The sequence below is a fragment of the Vombatus ursinus genome, unplaced genomic scaffold (assembly GCF_900497805.2).
Source record: "Vombatus ursinus unplaced genomic scaffold, bare-nosed wombat genome assembly UNPS02014959.1, whole genome shotgun sequence".
Classification (NCBI taxonomy): domain Eukaryota; kingdom Metazoa; phylum Chordata; class Mammalia; order Diprotodontia; family Vombatidae; genus Vombatus; species Vombatus ursinus.
This window is the reverse complement of record NW_020954737.1, coordinates 1,135,272-1,158,941: the sequence shown is the minus strand read 5'-3', so window position 1 is coordinate 1,158,941 and position 23,670 is coordinate 1,135,272. Positions and strand designations below refer to the sequence as shown.

At 36.0% G+C, this 23,670-nt stretch overlaps 1 protein-coding gene and 1 long non-coding RNA gene across 5 annotated transcripts in view; one reads left to right on the top strand and one right to left on the bottom strand.

Annotated features, from left to right (window-relative positions):
* Nucleotides 1-23,670, bottom strand: part of STXBP5L (syntaxin binding protein 5 like) — a 407,770-nt gene that overhangs the window by 64,806 nt on the left and 319,294 nt on the right. The window lies entirely within an intron of this gene.
* Nucleotides 1-23,670, top strand: part of LOC114030483 — an 88,963-nt gene that overhangs the window by 60,360 nt on the left and 4,933 nt on the right. For all 3 annotated transcript variants that reach the window (XR_003567614.1, XR_003567613.1, XR_003567612.1), the window contains 2 exons: nt 15,709-15,797; nt 22,640-22,756. This is a non-coding gene — a long non-coding RNA (uncharacterized LOC114030483). The remainder of the gene's footprint in view (nt 1-15,708; nt 15,798-22,639; nt 22,757-23,670) is intronic.

Here is a 23,670-nt window from a genome sequence, read left to right as displayed (position 1 = left end):
AGGGAATCAAGTACAGAAACTAATATATTATTGCATTTAAAAATACTAGAAATGCCACTAATACTCCAATAATGTTGATATATGGAAAGATATGCCTTTAAGCTATGGCAAAAGAAATGAAAGGACATTCAATTTTAATAAGAATTCCATTTCCAAATAATCATGCTAGTGCAAGCAGTTAAGATGTCTGAAAAGAAAATGTCTAATGTCAACTTAAGAATATTTACTTCATTGACATAATTACTGATAAAACAACAATATAACTGAAAATAAATTTTCTTAACCCTTTGAAAAAGTACAGTTAGAGTCTTACGTCCCTTGATGACCCAGGTTTGTTTTTTAATTTGGTGGCTATTAAATAGTCCTTATTGCTGAATGAAACATATATGAAAATGATACACAAAGAAAATGATACCAGACTATACCATGTTTAAAAACATGATCAATCATTATGACTGTTCAAAGCTCAGAAACACTTTCAAAATAAAAATCTTGCTGTGCAATGATTTAGAAAATGTGTTTACAAAAAATGATTGTTAACAAGCAAAATGTTGAATGCTGCCAACAGAACTGTATGGTGGTTTTTAAGAAAGCTTTTGAAGAAGGCTTTAGAAGGTACTTAGGACATTTGTGCTATTTTATGGATTGATTGGTAAAAATGTTTAGCCAAATGGATGTAAGGAAACTTAAAATTGTTGGCTTTCGCCTACCGTACCAAGATCAGTCTTAAGATCTGTTGGCAGACTTAACTTTCTTGATCCTTTAACTGAAACAACAGAAAAAGGAGAAAGGCAGTTGTTAATTATATAAAAAGTAAAGAGGAGTGAGGGAGAACATATGTCCTAAGGTATAAGAGTTATAATGCTGTTGAGTATATGTATACTTACATTTGTTAGTACGTACAACTGCAGAAATATTGTTCAAAGAGTTGACTCAAAAATGTTTAATTTTAGGTGCGCATTTGCAAACAAATATTTGAAGAGCAATTTTGTTTTTAGTTTTGTGGCAAATAATCAAGTGTCTCTTTTTTCTCATGTATAGCAATAAAAGCAGGCTCTCATTTTGTTAAGAGAAAAATAAAGTGAATTTCAGACAAATGTAACATCAAAGGATCTTGCACAAAAGCATAATTCCTGCATTCCAAATTATTTTTAAGATAAGGTCAAAATGTCATTATTTCTGACATGATAAACTATGCAATCTTGAAGTGAAAAAAAGTTTAATATGTATGATATAGGCAGAGAAAATTCCTCATACCTTCAGCAGATGAAATGGCAGATTATAGCCATATTAAATATGTGTAAAATATTTAATTAACAATTATTAACTACATGAATATTATTTAAATATATTCTAACAATTTGAAAGCACATAATTAGTTTGAAAAGAATTAATAAACCTTACTAGATGTATATCAGTTGATGTTTGCAAATGTATTACAGTTGATGGACACTCAGGGGTTCATATGAAGCCACACAAATCCCACTGTTGACTTAAAAACTTTCCTCTTATTAGTGATGGGCATAAAGAGTTTATGAGAAACACATAAACAATTCAGATGGAATGTTCATTTGTGGCATAAAGAAAGGCACTGAAGGGGAACAATTTAGAACTATTTCAAATTTAATGTTTTATTAATATTTAATATTTATACTTTATATTCTATACTTTATTAAGTCTACGGATTGATTTTTTTCATTGAAACTCTACTTTTTCTAACAAGTATTTTAAAAAATAATTTGGGATTTATTTTACTGTTTAGAGATAATATGACGTTGTATATAGAGTACTGATCTGGCAGTCTGGAGAACTGGATTCTAGTTCTCTACTACTACTCAGCTATATGGCCTTGGGCAAGTCACAGCCTCTGTAGGCCTGCTTCCCCATCTAGGAAATGAGGGGTTTGGACAGTGATCCTTAAAGCCATCCCAACTATAACATTCTATGATTCTATGAAACTATCTTGGTAGCATGTTAATGATACATCTATGCTATTTGCTGATTTAAAAAAGGAAAGATGGGAATTATGATGATTAGAACCCAACTGTACACCATAAGATTCTAAAAACTGATTCTTCATTATAACATAGGGGTGTACTCCTCTGTGAAAGATCTAACGATGGAAAGCAAGTTCTAGAAGGCTCTACTATTATGCCAATATCTGTTGTAGAGAATGGAGACATTTTATGAACAACTTAAGACCGTTGTATCATAGATATAGAATTTGAATTAACCTTAGAAGATGCCTAGTCCAATGCCTGCATTTTATAGATGATAAAACTGAGGCACAGAGATGGTAATTGACTTGCCCAAGGTCACACATGTAATAAGTGTCACAGTTGGAATCTGAACCCAGGACATTGGACTCCAAACAGAGAATTCTTTCTACTACACCATGCTCCCCTCCTGACAGTCAACATATATCTGGATGACTTTAATGGGAGGGTGAGAAAATGAAAAGAGAACAAAAAATTATGTTGAAAAATATAATTTTGGGCCAAGAAATGAAGAACTCAAAGACTTTTTGGTTACTCAAAAGCTTTATGCCTATATAACATGAATATGTTCATTAAAAGAGAATTAGAAGATGCTATTATAACTTAACAGGTAAGATTATAGCTCATAGATGCTATCATATATTACATTATAGGTTATAGATGCTACTATAGCTTAACAAGCTGGTTACTGGCATTGCTGACATTTTAAAATCAGCTGTCTATACATACTAGGATCATTGACTACTTGAAACAAAGATGAAAAAATAAGTGAGAAATGAGAAGGATAAAGAGAAAAAGAAGACACTGTACATAATTATAGTAGCTCTAATCTGATCTATATAAACAAGTTGTTGATTTTTTAAAATTGGAAATGGCTAGAAGTAAGGGCAGTAAAGAAAAAAGCAAAGATTTCCTTGACATTTCTTAAACAAATTTAGCCAATGAAAACAACGAGGAGGTTGAAATGACCCCAAAATTACTTATCAGCAAATATTTGATCACTTTGTTAAGCAGAGAGACCCAGCAGCCTAGGGAAACAGCAGTCTGGAATACAAGTTCATTTATAAAACATTACAGAGGATAACTAAAGATCACAATTACAAAATAGTTGAAAAGCAGTTTCAGAAGAAATGAATGTACAGGGAGCTTGGTGAAGTCACATCAAGCCAAGAAGCTTGAGGTAAGACTCAACTATAGTAGGAAAAAGAGGAGAACCTGATTAAATACGTAAAGAAGAACTAGATGCTTTAGATGACAAGATTTTAAAGGCATTCATTGATTGGTTTTCAAGATAACACACAGAAGATAAGATTCCATGAGAATGGGAAAGATTATAGATAGAATCAAAAGAAGGTGAAGGCATTAGTACTTACCAACCAATTTATCTACTTCCCCTCTCTATAAATTCTTTGTTAGGCAACAGTACACACAATGAGAGTTTCCTTAATGAGAACATGAAAACTGAACACGCAGGCTTTTGCACATGATTTTTCTATAGTAGATCACATTTCAATGTCACATAACTGAATGAGAAATATAGAGTATTAGATCCCATTGTGCTTATTTGTTGATTTTTTAAAATCATTTTATTTGGTAGAAAAGAATGCTGCTTTAAAGCCTCTGTTCAATCCTAGTATCTCACATGCTTATGTTTAAAATCATACAAGATTTTGTGACAGATGTAACCACATATTCAACTTTCTTCAATGATCCATTCAGTATAGACATCAGACAAGATATAAAATAGGGAATCATTTGTTTAACTAAGGTATTTACCAGTGTGATGGAGAAGGCTTATAGAAAATCAGAACAGAAATATTCCCTCCTTATAGTTAGGTTTTCCAAAATCTTTTATTCACAAATACTATTTTTCCAATTCCATCTAAACTCCAGAATACTACAGAGTCTCCTCAATGAAATCTATAGTCACTTGAAAGAGAGTAATCTGACCACTCACAATGGCAAAATAAAATTGATGAAAAACATTATTTTCCACTCTATGGCATGCAGTTAGCCAGGCAGTTCTTTTAATTAATTTATCTTTATGTACAAGAAATGCATAGGAAATATGGACAGGTACCGCTTGTAGATAATAAAATAGGCCTACAATAAATCAAGTTGGATAGTCGAGGAAATTATGCTGTCCTTCCAATGACTTCAAGTCATCTGCTCAAACAAAGGCCCATCTTTTAAACACCAATGTTCTCCTGGGGCTGCTATTTGATTGTAAAGCATGGAAATATTGCAATCTTAGAAGACTTAAGATGACAGATGACCTAAAGGAAAATAAAAGTATGCATGGTGGTTATAAGTAGTCTGTAGTTTAACACTAAAGAATGAATGATGTGCTTGAAAAGTGGCATAAAAGACATCATCAAGAACATAATCAAGGAAAAGGAAGTGGACTCCGGCCATGTCATGAGAGTGAGAGGTTAGAGACAGACCTTTTGATTACTACACTTGTGTCCCACTCTCTGCCTCAAATATCAAAAGCACCAAAGAAAGCTCTTCACCATATTGGGTATCTTTTCTATGGAGGATTTATGGAAAGACAAGGATAAGAATTAAACCAAATGAGAAAGTATGGAGTGGCTGCCCAGGTGAGGAAGGACTCATCACAGATTTAATGAAGTATTGGAATAAGATTCCAATAATCATTTTGGGAGCTGTTGAATGGATTAGAACTGGCAGGGCCCTTAGAAGGCATTAAATACAAGCCTTTCATGTTTGCAGATGAGGGTCAGAGAGGTTAAAGAATTTGCGTGAGGTCATACAGGAAACAAGGAATAAGATAAGAGCTAAATAAGTTTCTGAAGCCCTTGTTGGGTATGACAAGAAGGATTAGGTTGTTTTCAAGACATTCTTTGACCTCAGTATAAAAATATTAACTATCACTAATAAAGTGGAAATATTCCAGCTCATTCTAAAATGTTGAAAATTTGAGTTTATATTTTTCTTGTATCCTTATTAGTTTGATTATATTACTTTGAGTTTGGGATTTTTTAGAGTATCATTTGAAAATATAGTACTAGAAGCTAATGACAAGTGATTTCGACTTGGTCATTAATGAGGCAATCACTAATTCAAAAACTATATATTATATTACTAACATCACTTTGTATTTACCAAACATGAGAAAAACATCTTAGGTTGATGGATTCCCTCAATATCTAAGCTTTAGCATCTCATTAATTCATAGCATTCAATGTTAGATCCTGAAAGATGTTCAAATTACTATAGCTTTGAGCGTGACATACTGGATAGGCCACTGGACAAAATGTTTCAAACTCTTGCTAGAAATATAAGGTTTTGCAAAGATCATCTAAACTAGTTAAACTATTAAATATCAAATTCCTAAAGAAAGAGATAACTGTAAGAATGTGTCTTATTTCAGTACCCCCTATTGCCACAGGAATCCCATCAGAGAGGACAGTTGTATACTAGAACTACTAGACTGGATTGATGAGTAAGACTTACAAGTCTAGACACTGTTTGCAGTGATAAAATAGATGTGTTATGTAAACCCTAAGAACTGGGTAAAAAGAACATTTTTTGAGACTGGGTAAAATTTTGAACATTACCTTTCAAATGTAAAACATTGCTCAACTCAAGTGAACCAAATGGATTTTTACTTCTGTCTCCAGAACCAACTCAATCATCCCACAATTTCTTGGGAATAAAAATAACTTTTACCATCTGCCAAATGCTGATGTAGGAGCTAAGATACCTTTAACACTATGTTGACTAAAGAGTAAAGATGGGGTTAGAGACTACCAGGTTGACTACTAATCAATTTTCTTCTCAATGCCTGGTAAATTGTCAGTGGAGAGAACAGTAAAGATGTACCAAGAGGGAGTAGAAAGGAACATTTAAGAAGGAATGATAAAGAGAAACACTGAAAGGGATTGAGTTAGGGCTATACTAGGAAAAAGTAATGTGGCCAAGAGAAACAGGTGTCAGTGACTATAAATGATAATGCAAGTGAAAATTGCTGAGATGAAGGATGCTGGTATTTTATATTCCTTAAATTTTAATGCTAGAAAGGACTTGAGAGATCTACTCATAGGATTATAGGATCACAGATTTAGGTCTAGAACGAAATTTAGAGGTCATCTAGTAAAAGAGGTGTCTCATTTATGACCTGGGATATTGCTTTGTTCATAACAAGAGCTCAATAAATATTTGTTGATTGAATAAATGAATGCTAATGATTGTAATGCAACAATTTTAATGTGTGCTCGCCCTTTTGTATATTTCTCCACTAGATGGCACTTGTGCATTTTGATAATAGAACCCTGTAGAGCTCTTGGAGGCCCATTCATATTGTGAAAATCCAGTGATGGCCTGGCCTGGGGAGATTTTAGTTACAGAAGTGCATTAGAGACTTCTTCTTGACACATAATACTTTGGGGACTCATTTGGCTTGTTACCACCACTCAAGTAGAACCTGGGAATTTTAATATTTGGTACTCTCCTCAAGGGTGGTACAATCTTACAAATACTCAGGCTTACAGGGTTTCAAATCATACAACCATTTTATTTACACAGAAATGACTAATATCCATCCCCATAGTGAGTCAAAGGAACCCCCACTTTCTCTTTGAGTGGGCTACTTTCTAACAGGATATTCCATAGTCTCTATAACTTGCAATACTGCCATGGATGGACACCCAGCAAAAGGGAGGAGGCTGGCCTTACTTCTTTTTTAATAGTTCGGTGCCTTATTGCTTTTTTGTTTGTGGCTAGGAACTTTTATGCTCCTTCTTTCTGATGTTTTGCTTATTCACTAGACTCTCTCCTGTCAGTGTCTCAGTGTTCCACTATCCCTACCCTCCATTCTTGGCAGGCATCCTGTGTCCTTGCTACAAGGCAGTCACTACCCTCTGTTCTAAGCAACAATGTGGGCGGCATTCACACCGCTGTGAATTGATCATTTCTCATTGATGCTCAGTTCTACTTCCTGTTTCCCGTTGTTCAGTTATCCTCCTCAGAAGATGATTCAGCTCCTTGAGAGGGACAGGTTACTCTGGAATCCTAATTGACAATGTTACAGCTCTTTTACAACTCTGGGGGCAGAAGGGCATCTTGTTCCCACAACCCACATCTTCAGATGGCTTTTCCTATACAGCTCAACAGATCTCTGTTTCCCATATTGAAAGGGCTTACAGCGAGAACATAATTATTTTTCCTCTTCATATTCTAGCACTTGGAACTGTACCTGCGGATAATATGGAACTTCCCACGAATGATTTTGGCATTCAGAAAGGTGTTCTTTCTCTTTGTTTGTTTTAAAATCTGCTCTCTTCCTCCAGGTCATCAGGGATGGGTTATATAAACTTCCCTAGGATGCTTCTTCAAAGATCTCCCAAACTGATGATAGGGAGACAGAATGGTAAAGCTAATGATTCCTAGTGACTGTTACCAGTTCATGTATCTATAACTCAGGGGGGAAAGTCTCTTACTTCTATCTATCTATCTGTCTATCTATCTATCTGATAAAACTATACATATAGAAGGTAAAATTATATTATAAGGAAGGATTCTGTATAATGACCATATATATGTCTCAGCAGACAAAAAGTCCTTTGTTGATTTGGTTACAAGTCCTAGACAACAATTAATATTGTGTAACTATTAACATACTAAGCACTTCTGTTCCTTTGGAAAAAGTTGGACTAACAATTTACTACGGGACTACGGGGATACCTTCTAATTTGCAGAGGCCAGAGCTCAGCTTGATGGTATAAATTTTATTTTTTTTTAACAAGGCCCATAAGCATAAATTAAAGTTATTGTTGGCCCAATAGTTTACTTTTACGTGTTGTGCAAGGAAGATCAGATTGTATTGATTTCTGAACTAAAGTCATGTTATAATTTCTATAACTCATTTTAATGATATGTCTTATATTTTTACTAAGAATAGAAATGAAGTTCATAGTTTGTAGACTCCTCTGTCCTTCCTATTTTGAAAATTGGGACATTTTCTCTTCTCCAGTCCTGTGAAACCTCACCTGTTTTCTATGATCTTTCAGTGATCACAATGGCACAGCAATCACACGTGCCAGATTCTTCAGTAACCTGGGATGTAGTTTCTTGAGGCCTAGAGATAGGAACTCACCTGGGGGCATAGATATTCTCTTACTATCACCTTTCTTATTTTATTCTTTTAATTCCCTATTAGCCATTTTATATATCTTTTCTAGTCCAATGATCTCTCTCCTTAGCAGAGAAATCAGCAGAAACAGAAGAGGTGAAAAGTTCTTCCTTCTTTCCATTGTCAGTTATCATCACTCTACCCAACCTGAGCAGCAATCTCATAATTTCTTTTTTACTCCTGTCCTTCCTTCATAGTTAAAAACTACCACCCATTTGGAGCATTAGCACATCTCATGCTACCCTTGTGGATTCATTCCCCATTAGTTGTTTATGTGTCCGTGTTCTACATATATGTATCTTTGGCAGATTAAATTTGGTTGACAAATTCTACATGAATGTTTTGGGTAATTTATTAAGAAAAATCTAAAAAATCTGTTCCCACACCTCTTTCTTATGGGAAAAAATTACATAGAAAAATGCTATATAAAACTTGGCACTTGATCACTAAGAAACTAATTTCCTCAAAGTTTGGGATGAAGAGCTTTAAAAATTTTTTTTTCAGATTATCAATGCCTAATAGAACTTCATCAGTTAGTCAAAAAGTATACTTTATATTCCACATTGCCACTTCCATCTTCTTAGTATTTTCTCTTGGTGATAAAGATGGAAAAGAAATTGTACAATTTACCAATAACAATAGTACATTTGATTCAAAAATATTAATCACCTCTTTGATTTGAAGAGAACTGGATTTTTTCACCATTTGTAGCCTACCACCTATCTTCAGAAGTTTTAATTTGATAACAATATCATCACTAGGTATATGTATATTCTCTACTTTCCCCCCAGACATAAAAAGTGATGGATCAGAGATTTAGAGTTAGAAGGGAGCTGAGAATTCACCTAGTTCAACCTCTTCCTCTTACAGAAGAGGAAACTGAGACCAGAAGGGTTACATGATTTGCCCAAAGTCGCAGAGATATGGCAGAGCCTAGACTTGAATTCAGGTCGTTTGACTCCAAATCTTTCCATTTTTCACTAGCCCACAAGTACCTCACAATTACTTGCTTTGTTGAAAGTAATTACTTAGTCTTCAAGTCATTTCTGTCTAATCCAACCTGACTTTAGAGTATGATATAGTCTTTATGATTTGATGTGTGGGAAAGAAATCAGGAGATTAAATAAATAGAGGGAAAAGTAATGGCTAAGTGAGAAACAGCAGATAGTGATGTTGGCAACAGAGAAGGTTTGAATAAATGAAAATGAAGGTGGTCAGTGAAATGAAGCATATTTAAATTGGGAAAGAGAAGCCTAACCCATCACCTTATTTCAGCATCAAATCTAAGTTAATATACAGAAGCTGATAATAGTTTTCCATCACCAGTGAAGATAGAACAAGAATAAAAAAGAAACTTGATTAAACATAAGAAAGGATTCCTGACAGTGAGAATTGCTAAAGAAGAGTACGGGTTACCAAGGGTGGTTGTAGAATTATATGTTCCAGAGGGCCTTCAAATAGCACATATGCTTATATGTCAAGGTAGATTAAATTGAGCCTCTTCACTTTAGTAAGGTAATGGACTGGATAATTTCTAAAAAATCCTTTCTAACTCTCTGATGTAATGATTTTATATGCTAAATCAGTTGCATAAAATCAAATAAAATACTTTTCTTACCAGCATTTACTGAGATATTATCAGGAAGGCAGTTGTCCCTAGGGGGATGAACAAATATAGAAGAATTCTACTAAGATTATGAGGAAGCCAATGTTTTGGTTTATATTAAGTGCCAAATGCAAGAAAGAAAAAACATTCTCTATCAAAATATAATGAAGCCAAGTAGATACTTAGTGTGCTTAGCTATATTCAATAGGCATGACCCAGAAAATATTATATACAGTAAATTTTTATAAATTGAACTATATTCTAGAGGTACTAGAGAGCTTGCTACTTAAAGGAATCCTTCAATGAATTCTTTTATAAAGCAAATAATTATTTTGTAATGGAAAGAATTGTTCCCTAATTTATCTATTTCATAACTTTGGATTTTTAAAGACATACACATATCAGTAGGGCATAATATATAGCATTAATTCCCAGAATAATATCCTTTTGTAGCTTATCTTATTTTTGACTATCTCAAAGGTAAACTGCAGACTTTAATTAGAGGAGCGCATAGACCATACAAGGACAAATCCCAGCCTCTAAACCTGATCTCAACAAATGCACACATACATTGAAGTGATGAACATTCTTTCATCTTCCTTGCAACCCACACTTCACTCCTACTAATAAATTTACCTGCTTCTCTCCTGACTCTGAATTCTCTCTTCCCAGCTGATCTGTTCGACTTTCTATCTGTTAATCTACAGAGTTTACTGAGTAAATTTCTCCTAAAAATATGCCACATTCCTGCTTCTGTTCCCCCCAGGTCCAACCCTGCAGCTGTATGACTAGAAGTGTTCTCTGGGGGACAAGAGCAAGGTTGTGGGAGCCAATGGGGGTTCTACCTTCAAATGGTGAAGCAAGGTAGATGAAAGTGGTGGTGCACTCATAAGTGAGCTGCTAGGAATGCATATAATAATTAGGGAATAGGTTAGAAAAGGGTGATTAAGTAGTTAGGGGGTAGAAGGGGATGAGAAAAGAATGTGGTAAGTGGCCAGACAGAAAGATAAATTAGAGGAGAAAGGAGAAAGGTAGACAGGAGATGCTCAGAAAGAAAACTATTTATATCTTTTGTTTTCCATATGGATGTAACTTAGCAACCTTGGTTATGCCAAAGACCACTTTTCTAACCTTGTTTTATTTTCCTGGGCCAGAATACTTACATCATTCTTACTTTCTGCCCTGTTGAGTCAGATTGAAGACATTGGGAGAAGGATAACTAGTTCTTTCCCCCAGGCCACTAAAATTAAGAGGGCTTAAAATTTATACTAGGCAACCCCAAGGCTTCACCCTGCCCATCTCTGGGCAGTGGCCTCCTTGCCTCCCTCAGTAGCCTTGCAATAGGCTGGAACCTTGCACACTGGACCAGTGTTGGGGGTTCCTCCACAAAGGCTGATTTGAGGACATACTTAGAGCCAATTATTTCAAGTAATAACACTTCTAAGTATGGTTCTGGCCCTGGAAATTGGAACAGCAATTCCTCCCAATTTGCTGGGGCAGTGTACTTTCTCAAAACTCTGCCTAAAGTGAGCAGGGATGAAGAAGTCATGTTGGGCAGTTTCACTCATCACACCTTCTCTAACCCTTTGACTAGAAAGAGGTACCATAAACCTATCTCAATTGGAGACTATAAAACTCATTCTGGGATTGCTATTCTCAGCAGCAAGGTTCCCTACCACTCTGGTGTGGTTAGATTGGATGGGTTTCTAGAGAACTCTTGGTGTAATACAAAGGAGCTATGGAATACTGCTTGAACAGTACTGATCTAAAACAGAGAGGGACAATCATTTTGCCACAAAGAGGTAGAGTTCACTTACTTGGATTAGGTCTAAGGGGGCTGAGGGAACCACTGCACCTGATTAGCTTATGACACACTTGGCAACTGATTGACAAGATAGTTTGAGGAATCAAAACTGACATACATTAATACAAGGGAATGAAAACGACATGCCGAATTTGAGATTTGCCTGGAGATTAAGGCCTGAATCAGGTGATGGTGAGGTTCCAAGTCAGAGTGAGATCATGAACTTGCTATGTAATTATGTATCCCCCTTGTACTTCTAGACCATCCTGTCTTCAAACAGAAGGCTGGGAAGGAGGTAGTCTAGTGAGCTAAAGTGACTCATGCCATAATGAATAAGGCTACATTCCAAAATATAGTTCACAAGTTCCTTGAAGGCCAAGACTATGTCTTTCTCATTTTTGTATTCCCTAAAATGTTTTGCGCTTTGTAGCTACTTAATAAATTTTTGAATGAATGCACTGGAAAACATTGCAGCTTGATTCTTGAGTAGAACTAGGATGCCATCTTAATCTATGTGGGAAATATCTTCTTCAATCCTGGTCAAATGAAATTAAGTCCCTTAATATTTCTGGTTCAACCAGAAGGCTAATCAAACAGCTTACAAGTTGATAAGTGGGACTTCCTGACACAGCTAGAGGATGCCTAAGTTTCAACTCGGTACTTAGTAATTTTCTTGATTCTATACTTAAATTAGCCTTTCAGGAGTCAAAGCAGAGAAAAGTTTGAGGTCTTACTTAAAACATAAATCTAGCTACTATTGCCAGTGTCTGTGAGTTACAGGTAGACTTAGATGAATGATCAAGAAGATTTCCTTTGGCTATAAGTCTTGCCCTGTGGCATAGAATCGTGTAGAAAACTGGAATTAGAAATGGAAGGGGCCTATGAGGTGATCTAGCCCAAACCCTCATTTTACAGATGAGTAAACAAAGGCACAAGGAGCTTAAATGACTTGCACAGAGTTACAAAGATATACAGTAACTAAGGTAGGATTTGAACTCAGGTGTTCATTGTACGCTTAATTTTATTTTGTTATACAATGAAAACATATCACTTAATAGAAAATGAGAATTATGCGGATCAATAAGATCTATGCAAAGCTCTGAGTTCCTGACTATTTTGGAAAAAGATAGTGAATTCCTCCTGCTTCTACTTTGTCTTTATATAAAACTTATAATAATAGAACTAGAACAGGAAAAGCAAAACAACTGCCCTGGGCACAAAAGGGGGGGTACTGAGTGAATAAACAGACAATTAGATAATGGGGCCAACAGAGGTCTCCAGCAATGGGTACAGAAGTCCCTGAGGTGCTGTGCTCTTCCCTACCTTCCAGTCATCCTCAAGGAAGCCCCATTCCCACTGGATAAGGAGTGGCTCAGAAGGTAGTGAGAGAAGGCACATCAACTGATGGAATTTACTCTAGCACAATGCTGTCTCTTAAAATTTTTGTATATAAGACGAATCCCTCTGTGCAACTGTCATGACTCATATGTGTGTCTACATATGTGTGTAGCCATATGTATATAAGAGGGCATATATACATATATATTTATATATATATATATATAGTCACACTTACCTGTATGGGTACAACGTTAATAAATCATTAATATATTAAATTTCTGTACCTGTCTAATGTTTGTGAAGTTGTTTAGTGGCCTTTATTTCTATGTATGTTAGTGTTGTTAGCCTCAGGTTGTAAGCTACTAGGATGCAAGGATAATGTCTAAGAAATCATTTCATATAGCATTTAACATAGTATCAAAGAGTAATAAGGACTTAGTAAATTCAGTGTGGTGATAAGGATGATATAAACAATAAGTACAAATGCCTTTTAATTAACCAGTTTCTCTAATGACAGGCATAGTTAAATATGGACAATTCTTCCTCTAACTTCATTTCCAATATTGTTTCTGAAATTCATTAAATGTGGCCCCAATGAAATTGTTAAATTCCTGTACAGTGATATCTGAACCTATTTCTCACAGCTTTGGCACAGCTTACCACTGATTCCAATTCTTTTCTATTTGCACATTTCTAAATTTTTATTCATAAATTGGTATCAATATATTCATAATCATTAGGAAATATGGTTATTTCTTTGGTTATAAGGGTCAAGCATTATACTCCAATTAAATTACAATTTATCAAGCTACATACAGCCTTGGCTATAGAGTTCTCAGTCTCAGATATTTTTTAAAATCCTTTTTGGTTCTTTTGATTCCTGTGGTTGTTACAGATGCTCAAAAGGTACTTGAACCAGATTGAGACCCAGAGGGAGCTGGCACACCTCTCACTGCTATTCTTCTCAATGGTATTTACTGAGACATTTATTTCATCACCTCATGTCCAGAAAGGCCAAAATACTTGCAGTAGGTTATTACCACTGTTTTGGTTCACAGAGGCTATTTTATTACACTGTGAAGTCAGGACAGAATTTTGCAAGGTATATCCACCTTAGAAAAAACAAGAAAACCTTACTTGGTTTTTCAGGCCTTTTACTTTATTGAACTCTCTTTGTTTTCTTAATGGCTTGTGCAGATGGAGGAGAGGGCAGAAAAACAACCCAATTAAAATTCATGGAAATCTCTAAACATTCCACACAATTCTTTGTGTTCATATTTCATATTCAAATAAGTTAGAGTAAATTTTCCTGAGGCAATGACTGGAACAATAGATCTTGACTTTAAGTAGATTTCATGGGTTGTCCAAAGTCTACTTAAAGTCATGATCTACTGTTCTAGTGGTTGCATAAGGAAAATTTACCTTAACTAATGTTAGAGTCCTAAGTTTCCTAGAGAATAAACACTGATAAAACTTTGAAGGTAAAGAGATAAGATGGAGAAAAAGTGATAGTGGAGCTATGGTTAGGGTTACTTTTTTGGTCAACAGTAATGTTCATTTTCACCTGGTAAATGATGGACTTGATTTCTCTGTCTCACAGCTGGTAATTCATTCCTATAAAAGCCTGGTGCTGCCTCTGGAGTTCTGGTAGCAAATCCTGGAGGAAAGAAATGTGAAACTATTGAAATGAAACTTCTTGGACTGGTGAAACCAAGAATTTTCACTTTAAAACTATAATAGAAACACAACAAGTGGGAGCTTTTTGTTTTCATGAACAGATGACTGAAGGAGCAACAGCCCCACTTCTGAGACACAGAATTATTCAAAGAATCGCAGAAATCATCTAAAGATGAATTTTGTTTGTTGTTGTTGTTCAGTCATTTTTCAGTTGTGTTCAACTCTTCATGACCCCATTTGGGTTTTCTTGACAAAGACACTAGAGTGGTTTGCTATTTCCTTCTCCAGCTCATTTTACAGATGAGGAAATTGAGGCAAATACGGTTAAGTGACTTGCCCAGGGTCACAGAGCTAGTAAGTGTCTGGGGCCAGAGTTGAACTCAAGAAGACGAATCTTCCTCATTCCAAGCCAGGCACTCTTAAGAATAATCTCAACAGAAAATGTTCAAATAATCTCAATAGCAAATAATAGATTTTAAGGGTTTGACCAATATAATCTGGTTCAAGTTGACCTCTGGACTCATATTTTCTCTTATTGAAGATGAAGCATTTGATTTCATTTCAGTTTTTAATAGAAGCAATACATTTATAGCTCCAGGTACTATGGCCAGATGAACACTTAGACTGTTCAGTTGTTTTCTTTTGTTTTGTTTTAATAGAATTTTCATTTTCTTAAAAAAATTTTTTAAAGATGTACTTTCAGGGAATAACCAGATACTTTAAGTTCATAAAAAGGAATTAATGTTATGACTAACAAGTTCTCTAGAGAGCAAGAGCCAAATGAACAGAAGGTACCATGCAACCTTTTCTCCCTTCTGTTTCTAGAATAGAACCAGGTCTTAAATCAATGCTGATACTAAGTCAAATAATTAAAGGTAAAGCTAGTACTTTTTAGCAGACTAGTCACTTGTGCAATGAAATTCTAACAGGCTTAGCTACTATTTTGTAGGAAATCATGCAGTCAACAAAATAATTTCTTTGTCTCAGATTCCTCATTATTTTTAAAAAAGTGAAAATCTTGATTTACCAGACTATTGTGTTTAAGGATAACTAACATAAGTTTCAAATCCCTTCACAAATTGGCTTTAAATAATGTAAGCATTTAATGGCTCTTTTTGAATTGTTTCAGAACTGACCTAACCAGCTGTCTTGTTTTATCATGGTGGCTAAATATTGTTCAAAAGTGTGGCGCTGAAAGAGCAAGATGATGGAATTTCAGTAAGTACCATGTTTTTTTGGCTAGTATAGATATGACCAGAAATGTGATATCAATAGTTAGTGGTTATAACAACCTTTATAGAAGTTTACACTTAATAAAAGTTTTGGGATGGAAGTGCCTAGGTACAGAGGATACATCATAAAGGCCTCTGGTGCATGTCTGGAAATGCTCTCAGAACTCATCTGGTTCAGTAAACAATTCCCTTCTCCCTCAAGCAACAAAGGCAGCACTTAATTTTATTTATATTAAATTTAATCCTTTTAATTTTAAGGTCTTATTCCCTGCTTCCTGAATTTTTGATTTGGTGACTGACCAAGCCTGTGTGCTTCCCATAGCTTCATGATTTTATAGACTGGATACAGAGGATTAGATACGCACACAGGATCCTAGCATAATCTCAGAGCCAAAGAGGATGTACATACATACATACATAAACACACACACACACACACACATATATATATATACACATGTATCTATATATACCACTATGAGGGAGTGGAAAGGAAAGAGTGGGAAGGAAAGAATATAGATCATCAAGATCCACAATGGTGAAAGTAGATCACTTGTAGCCATCTATCAGCAAAGACACTGATGTGTCCCAATATTTTGGGAAACAATGAGCCACTCCCTAGGCAATCCCATGTTCAGTCTATTTCATTTTTATTTACTTCTGCATTTTAGTTATTCCCAGCTGTCATTTTCCCAAATATTTCACATATTTAAAATACTTCTCATGACAGTCTCTCGATAAAATCTAGTAATAAAAACATCAGAGACAGGGCAGCAGAGAGCTGGCCTCAAAGCCAGGAAGAGTTGGCTTCAGACCCAGGTATCAGACCTTGCATCTGACATATAAAAGCTGTGTGACTCTCAATAAGTCATTTAACCTCTGGATGCTCTAGGCAATTTTCTAAGACTGCAAGTGGCAGAGAGGTTGTGAACTTACATTGATAGAGGGGGCAGAGAAGGTACCAACTTGCATTGGTATGTGGCAACTTCCTCACCTAGATTTCCTTATACCAATGAAGTCATAGGCCTTTATTAAGTTGGGAATACAAAGACTGGCAAAAAAGTTAATTAAAAAAATAAGCCAATTCTTCTTCTCAAGGAGTTGACATTCTAATTAGGAAAATGAGATATAAATAAGCAAATACATATAAGATGTATACAGAATAGGTGGAACATAATCTGAAAGTGGAAGCATTTGTAACTGGTAGGACCAGGAGAGCACTCTTACAGAGGGTGGGCCTTGAGCTGAGTGAAGGAGGCAGAGGGGACAGGACAGGGCTTTCCAGCTGTGGGGGATAGATGGGCAATACAAAGGCAGGAAGACAGGAGTATTATGTCTGAGTAACTGCCAGTACAACAGTGGAGCTGGGTCATAAGAGTTCATGGAGGGGAATAAAAGATGAGAATACTAGAAAGGTAGGAAGTGTTCTTAGTTACTTTGGTAACTTAGTGGAGGATAGATTGGACTGGGGAGAGATTCCAGGCAAGGAGACCAGGTAGAAGGCTATCAAAGTAGTCCAGCAGATAGGTGATGAACTAGGATTGTAGCTGTGTGAGTAGAAAGAAGGAAATTTCTGTGTCACTATATGAGAAATATAGTGAGGTAGAAATGATAAGGTATTAAAGTAGGTTGGATATGTTAGTTGTCTATGAGTCGTCGAGAATGACACTAAGGTTGAAAGCCCTGAACCTTAATAAGGAAGTTTAGAAGAGTGGAGGGTTTGGGGCAGAAAGATGATAAAATTGTTTTTGGGCATGTTGAGCATGAAATGCCTACAATTTGAAATGCTCAAGAGGCAGTTGAAGATGCATGATTGTAGGTCAGGAGAGAGGCTAAATCTAGATATATGATAATTGAGATGATAACTGAACCCTTTTGAACTGATGATATCATGAAGTGAGAGAGAATGGAATGAAAAGAGAAGAGGGCCCAGACAGAGACCTGAAGGGTGTCCACAGTTAACGTGTGAGACCAAGGGAGAACTAGCAAAGGAGACAAAATAGAGGTCAGATGTGTAAGAGAACAAGGACAGAATACATAGGAAAATGAGATCAACAGTGTCAAAAGCTTATCATAACATCAATAACACCTAGCCAAGCCTCAGCCCTGGATCATTTCCATCATTTGCTGCCTTCACCCCTACACGTGCTACTGAATGAAGATGGAGAAAATCACATAACCGTTCTGACTGAATCCACTACAAATTTATTTTATACAACTTCAACTAGGCCTTCAATGCTGCTAGGCAATCCTACTATACCTTCCTTATCAACTCACTGTCCCACTCTCCACAGCTGCTCTTCTAAACCTTTTTTAAGTATTTTATTTTTTATTTTTCCCCAGTTACATGTAAAACAACTTCCAACATTTCAAACTTTGAGTTCCAAATTCTCTCCCCCTCCTCCCAGCCCACCCACCCCCACTGAGAAGACAACAGTTTGGTATAGGTAATACATGCGTAGTCATGCAAAATATAACCATAGTAGTCATGTTATGAAAGAAAACACAGACAAAAAAACTCAAGAAAAATAAAGAAAGTAAAAAAAGTATGCTTCAGTCTACATCCAGACACCATCAGTTCCTTCTCTGAGGATGGACAGCATTTTTCATCATAAGTCCTTCAGAGTTGTCTTGGATCATTGTATTGCTGAGACTAACTAAGTCATTCGTACAACATTGCTGTTACTTTGTACACAGTACATTTTACTTTCCATCAGCCCATGCAAGTCTTTCCAGGTTTTTTTGAGAGCATGCTGCTGATCATTTCTTATAGTACAGTAGTATTCCATCATAATCACATATCACAACTTGTTTAGCCATTCCTCAATTGATGGGCATCTCCTTAATTTCTAATTCTTTGCTCCCAGAAACGAGCTGCTATACATATTTTTGTACATATGGCTCCTTTTTCTCTTCTAAACTTTTTCATCCCTTTTCCCACTTCTCTTGGTTCCCCCTTCCCCAACCCTCTCAGCTGAGATCCTCGCCTCATATTTTGCTGAAAAAAAACTGAGGCCATTTTTTGTGAGCCTCCTCTTCTCCCCTCCTCCTTGTCTCCTATCATTCAGTTGTATTCTGCCACTATCTTCTCCTTCACCCCTGTCTCACATGATGAGGTGGGCTTACTTCTTATCGAGGCTAACCCCTCCACCTGCTCAAGAGGTTCCATTCCATTCCATTCCATCTCCTCTAACAGACTACCTCCTCTATCATCCCCACTCTTTTACTTACTCTCCCTGTCCACTGGCCCATTCCCTACTGCCAACACATACACCCGTGTCTCCCCCATCCTGAAAAAAACCTCACTCGATCCTTTCATCCTTGCTAACTATCTTCCTATCATGCTATCTTCTGCCCTTTGTAGCTGAATTTCTTGAAAAGGGGTTTTTAACCTTTTTTATATGTCACAGACCCCCTTGAGAGTATGGTTAAGCCTATGGTTTTCTTCTCAGAATATGTTTTAAAATCATCAAAAGAAATGTTAAATTTTAGTTAGAGGTTCATGGAAATAGAGAATTAATCCCACCCCCACCTCCCAACCCCATACAAATCTGAAATCTATCCATGGACCCATGGACCACAATTGAAAAACCCCTGATCTAATCCAAACCTTACATAAAAGGAATCCCCACTAAAACGTTCTCCGGAGCACTTGTGCAGCCTGCCTCTTCCCGTTTTAAGTAGCCCATTCCACTTGTGTGAGGCTCTAAGTGTTAAGAAGTCCTTCCTGCCATCAAGTCCAAATTTACCTCCTTCCCTTTTTCACCCTTTTGCTCCTGGTTTTCCCCTCTGAGGTCAAACAGAACAAGTCTAATCCCTTCTCCACATGACAGACCTTCAAAAATTTCAAATATGTGATAACTCCTCAAACCTTCCCTTTCTCCTCCCCTTCTCCCTTGGTCTCTTCTCTTCTACAGGTGAAACCTGTCCAGTTCCTTCAACTGATCCTCATGTGACATGGATTCAAGGTCATGCCCAATCCTGGCTGCCCTCCTCCAGATACCCTCTAGCTTATCAATATTCTGCTTAAATTGTGATGACACCCAGGCCTGATGAGGTCAGAGCACAGTGGGCCTATCAAATGCCTATTTACCAATCTTGCAAACTGCTGTACATTCTGATGAGGCTTAAATCTTAACTTCCCAGGAAAGTAAAGTAATAGTTACATGTTGAGTTACTGATCTTATTGAAGTCTTTCAGTCAATGCACATATGTTTTGTATTTAGCATTTCTTTTGTCTATAGGAAATAAATACCTTTTCCATTCCTGATTCATATTGTACAATGAATAATTTTTATATCCAACTTTGGGATATATATGAATAAAAATCAAAGCCTTAAGTAATTTTCCACGAACAAGAGGTAGGAAATATGTAGAGGGGGAACCTAACCCCTCTCATTAGAGGTCAATATCCTCCCAGCATCAAACTTGGTTTTGACTGATGGCATGAATAACATGGGCAGTTTCCACATTATTCATTGTACAATATGAATCAGGAATGGAAAAGGTATCTATTTCCTATAGACAAAAGAAATGTTAAATACAAAAATCTCTGTGACCCTTGAAAACTTTAGAATTCTGAAGAGACACTTGTAAATGTAACTGTAGATGTCCACATTTCATTCTCATTTGGTGCCTTCCAACTGCTCAAATGCATTTGCTTTTCTGAGTTTGTCTTGATTAAAGTGTTTGGCTATGAAAGATTCTACTTGGTTCTGGTCTTTTCATTCATGAATATTGGAGAGTTTTTTTTCTTCTATTTTTTCCTCTGTAGGACCCTTGAGATCATCATCAGATGTTATTATACTGAGGTTTTCAGGATTTCATGTACCAGCTTCAGAATGCCATTGACTTTCTACCCTCTTCTCCTCTTTCCCCAGGACATACCAGTCAAAAAACTCCTGGCTTTTGCCCTGCCCTTGAAGCAGCAGAGGCAGCAATACTGCTGGCTTCTTGGGAGCTTCCTCAGCATAGCTTTCTGAGTTTTTTAAGTACTGGAATAAAAGAGTGTTGAAGATTGCAAGTGCCTATGGTGTATCCCAAGTCAGAGTGCTAGAAGGCTTCTGGTCTGTACTTGTGATTCCCTGGCACGATCACTCACCCAATGACCCTAGGCTTCTGGTTGTCTTTTTATATGTAGGATGGACTAGATGAAGGTACTTACTGATATTTTCTTTGGATTTCTTGATCATCATTCAATCTGATACCCTTACTATATCTTTTTTGGTGTATATTTGAGAGAACAGGGCTCATCTTTCTCCTTTCATGTCAGCATCTTTTCTAAAATATCTCTACCTTCTTTTTAAGCAATTTGTTTTCCTTCCAATTTTTTTTCAAGAGTTCTAATTACAGTATATATCTCACTTAATTTCTCCCCAGCTGCTCTTATACAGCCTGGTGACAAGACATTCTTTTTTTTTTTTCTGAGGTTTTACTTGTATCATTTTGTGGAGTTAGTTTCTTCTGGGTTAACCTCTTGGGTTTTTATTAAGCAATAGTATATCTTCACTGTTTTCAGTTTTTCTTCTGTTTGCTCATATCTCCTGCTTCAGTTTCTGGATTTTTGTGTGTGAGGCAATTGGGGTTAAGTGACTTACCCAGGGTCACATAGCTAATAAGTGTCAAGTGTCTGGTCTGACTTGACTTCAGGTCCAGTGCTCTATCTACTGTACTACCTAGCTGCCCATCTGGATTTTTTTGTACTACGGCTAGGCATTGCCCTTCCTGCATTCTTGGATAGAGAAAGCAAGCACTGTTTGGTCTTGTCCCTTCTGTAGTCTGGATGCTTTTGCCACTGCAGTTTTTTTTTTTAACAGTTGTTGTTATTGAGTTGTTTCAGTCATGTTTGACTCTTTGTGATCCCATTTGGGTTCTCTTGGTAAAGATATTAGAGTGGTTTTCCATTTTCTTCTCTAGGTCATTTTACAGATGAGAAACCGAAGCAAACAAGCTTAATGAAGTGACTTGCTCAAGGTCACACAGCTAGTAAGTGTTTGAGTCCAGATTTGAATTCAGGAAGGTGAATCTTCCTGACTCCAAGCTGGAACTCTATCCATTGTGCCACCTAGCTGCCCAGTAATTGTTTTTTCAGTATAGGTGTCTATAGTGCTAAAAGTGCTGAAACAGCATAAAAGGAACATGTATATTTAAAAAATAAACTTCTAGAGTACTCATCAGAATTTAAAAGCATCACGGAAAGAGGTCTCCTACATTTCAAATTCAAAGGTACACATGACAGTGTCTGAAGTAGTGAGTAGTTAGCAGAGGTTAACATAGGTCAATATTAAAATATTAAAACCCTTAATTTTTTTGAAACAACTTTTAAAGACTTAGGAATTTTGATCAAATGGAACCAATAACAGTTCCAGAGGACTCACGATGAAACATTCTATCCAATTCCACACAGAAGGACTATGCATTCAAAGTACAGAAGGAATTATATATCTTTTTGACAAGACTAATTTGAAAATTTATTTTACTTGACTGTACATATGTATAATGAGTTTTTTTCTTGCTTTCTCAATAGTGGGGAAGGGAGAGGTGGGAGGACAGAATTTAGAACTGAAAATAAAATAGAGCACCTCCCCTACCTATGCAAGTGTCATTAGCATGATAATAGTCCAGAGCCAATTATGAATTATTTTTATATTAACATAATTCACTTGACTTATCATCTTTTTTAGAGCAGATGATTTAAAACTATTTATACCACAGGTAGGACATTTACTCGAGTTCTTTGTAGTTTGTTATAGTTCTGTATTTTAATCTGCTCATACCCACCATGTGCTTCTCCACTGCCCTCTGAGTTACTTATTTTTATTTCCTCAGATACCGGATGGCTTGCAGTCACAGAACAATACCAGTACGATACTGGTATTCAAAAGATGGGCCTTTGTTTCAGGAAGAAGTTTGTGCTCATTGAAGAATCCACACAAATTCCCTAAGGTGATTCTGCTCCCTCAGCTCCACTGAGTGCCCTAATTCAGGGTATAACTCATTGCCCATTTGTAGATATAGTTACTGATGCAGGAGCTCTGTAGGTTGTGCATCTATTGCATGTCATAGAATAAGAAGTACTGAAGTAAAGGATGAAGTCAAATGGCCACCAATATAAGTGTTCGAAAAAGATGAAATCGACACAGACATATTGTTTAAATAAAGGGTAAAATATAGAAATATGCACAGGAAGCATGCCAATGAGAGAAAAGGCATAGAGAAAAACTGAAATAGATTTTTACAGACTAGATTGAAAGCTGGCACTTAGTATATTGCTTGGCAAATTGAAAGTACTTAATTAATGCTTTATCTACATATCTATCTAGAAGAGAATCTAGTGAAGAAATGAAAAAAAGTCCTTAAATTAGAAATAAGGAAAAAAAGTGAAGCAAGGCAATCTTAATACTATAATGGCAAAGACAAACATGAAAAGAAATATAAAATGTCACCATATGGTATCCTCAGGTGAATTTTAAACTACATAGGAAATTTTCTTTTAATAATAGCAAATGAATTATCAAACCCAAACTTCTCAAATAATAAGTTTTCACTAACATGTTACAAAACTATTTAAAATAACAACTGTCCATAGTCAATTCAAGGAGACTTTGAAGGATATTTTCCTACTTGTATTTTTGCTTCATTAAAAATTTTATTAAAATTAAATATTAACAACATTAATACATTAATTATTAGTAATTATCAATATGTTAGCATTAATAATGGGTAAAGAATTAAGAATTAGAGAGATGTTCCCTCTAACTTTTAACTTATGCCTTATAAGGAAGCTTATTTTGTTTCAAATACAGAATATTTCTTTTATATCTATAACATTTGTGCTTTGTTGACAACTTTCTCTGCAT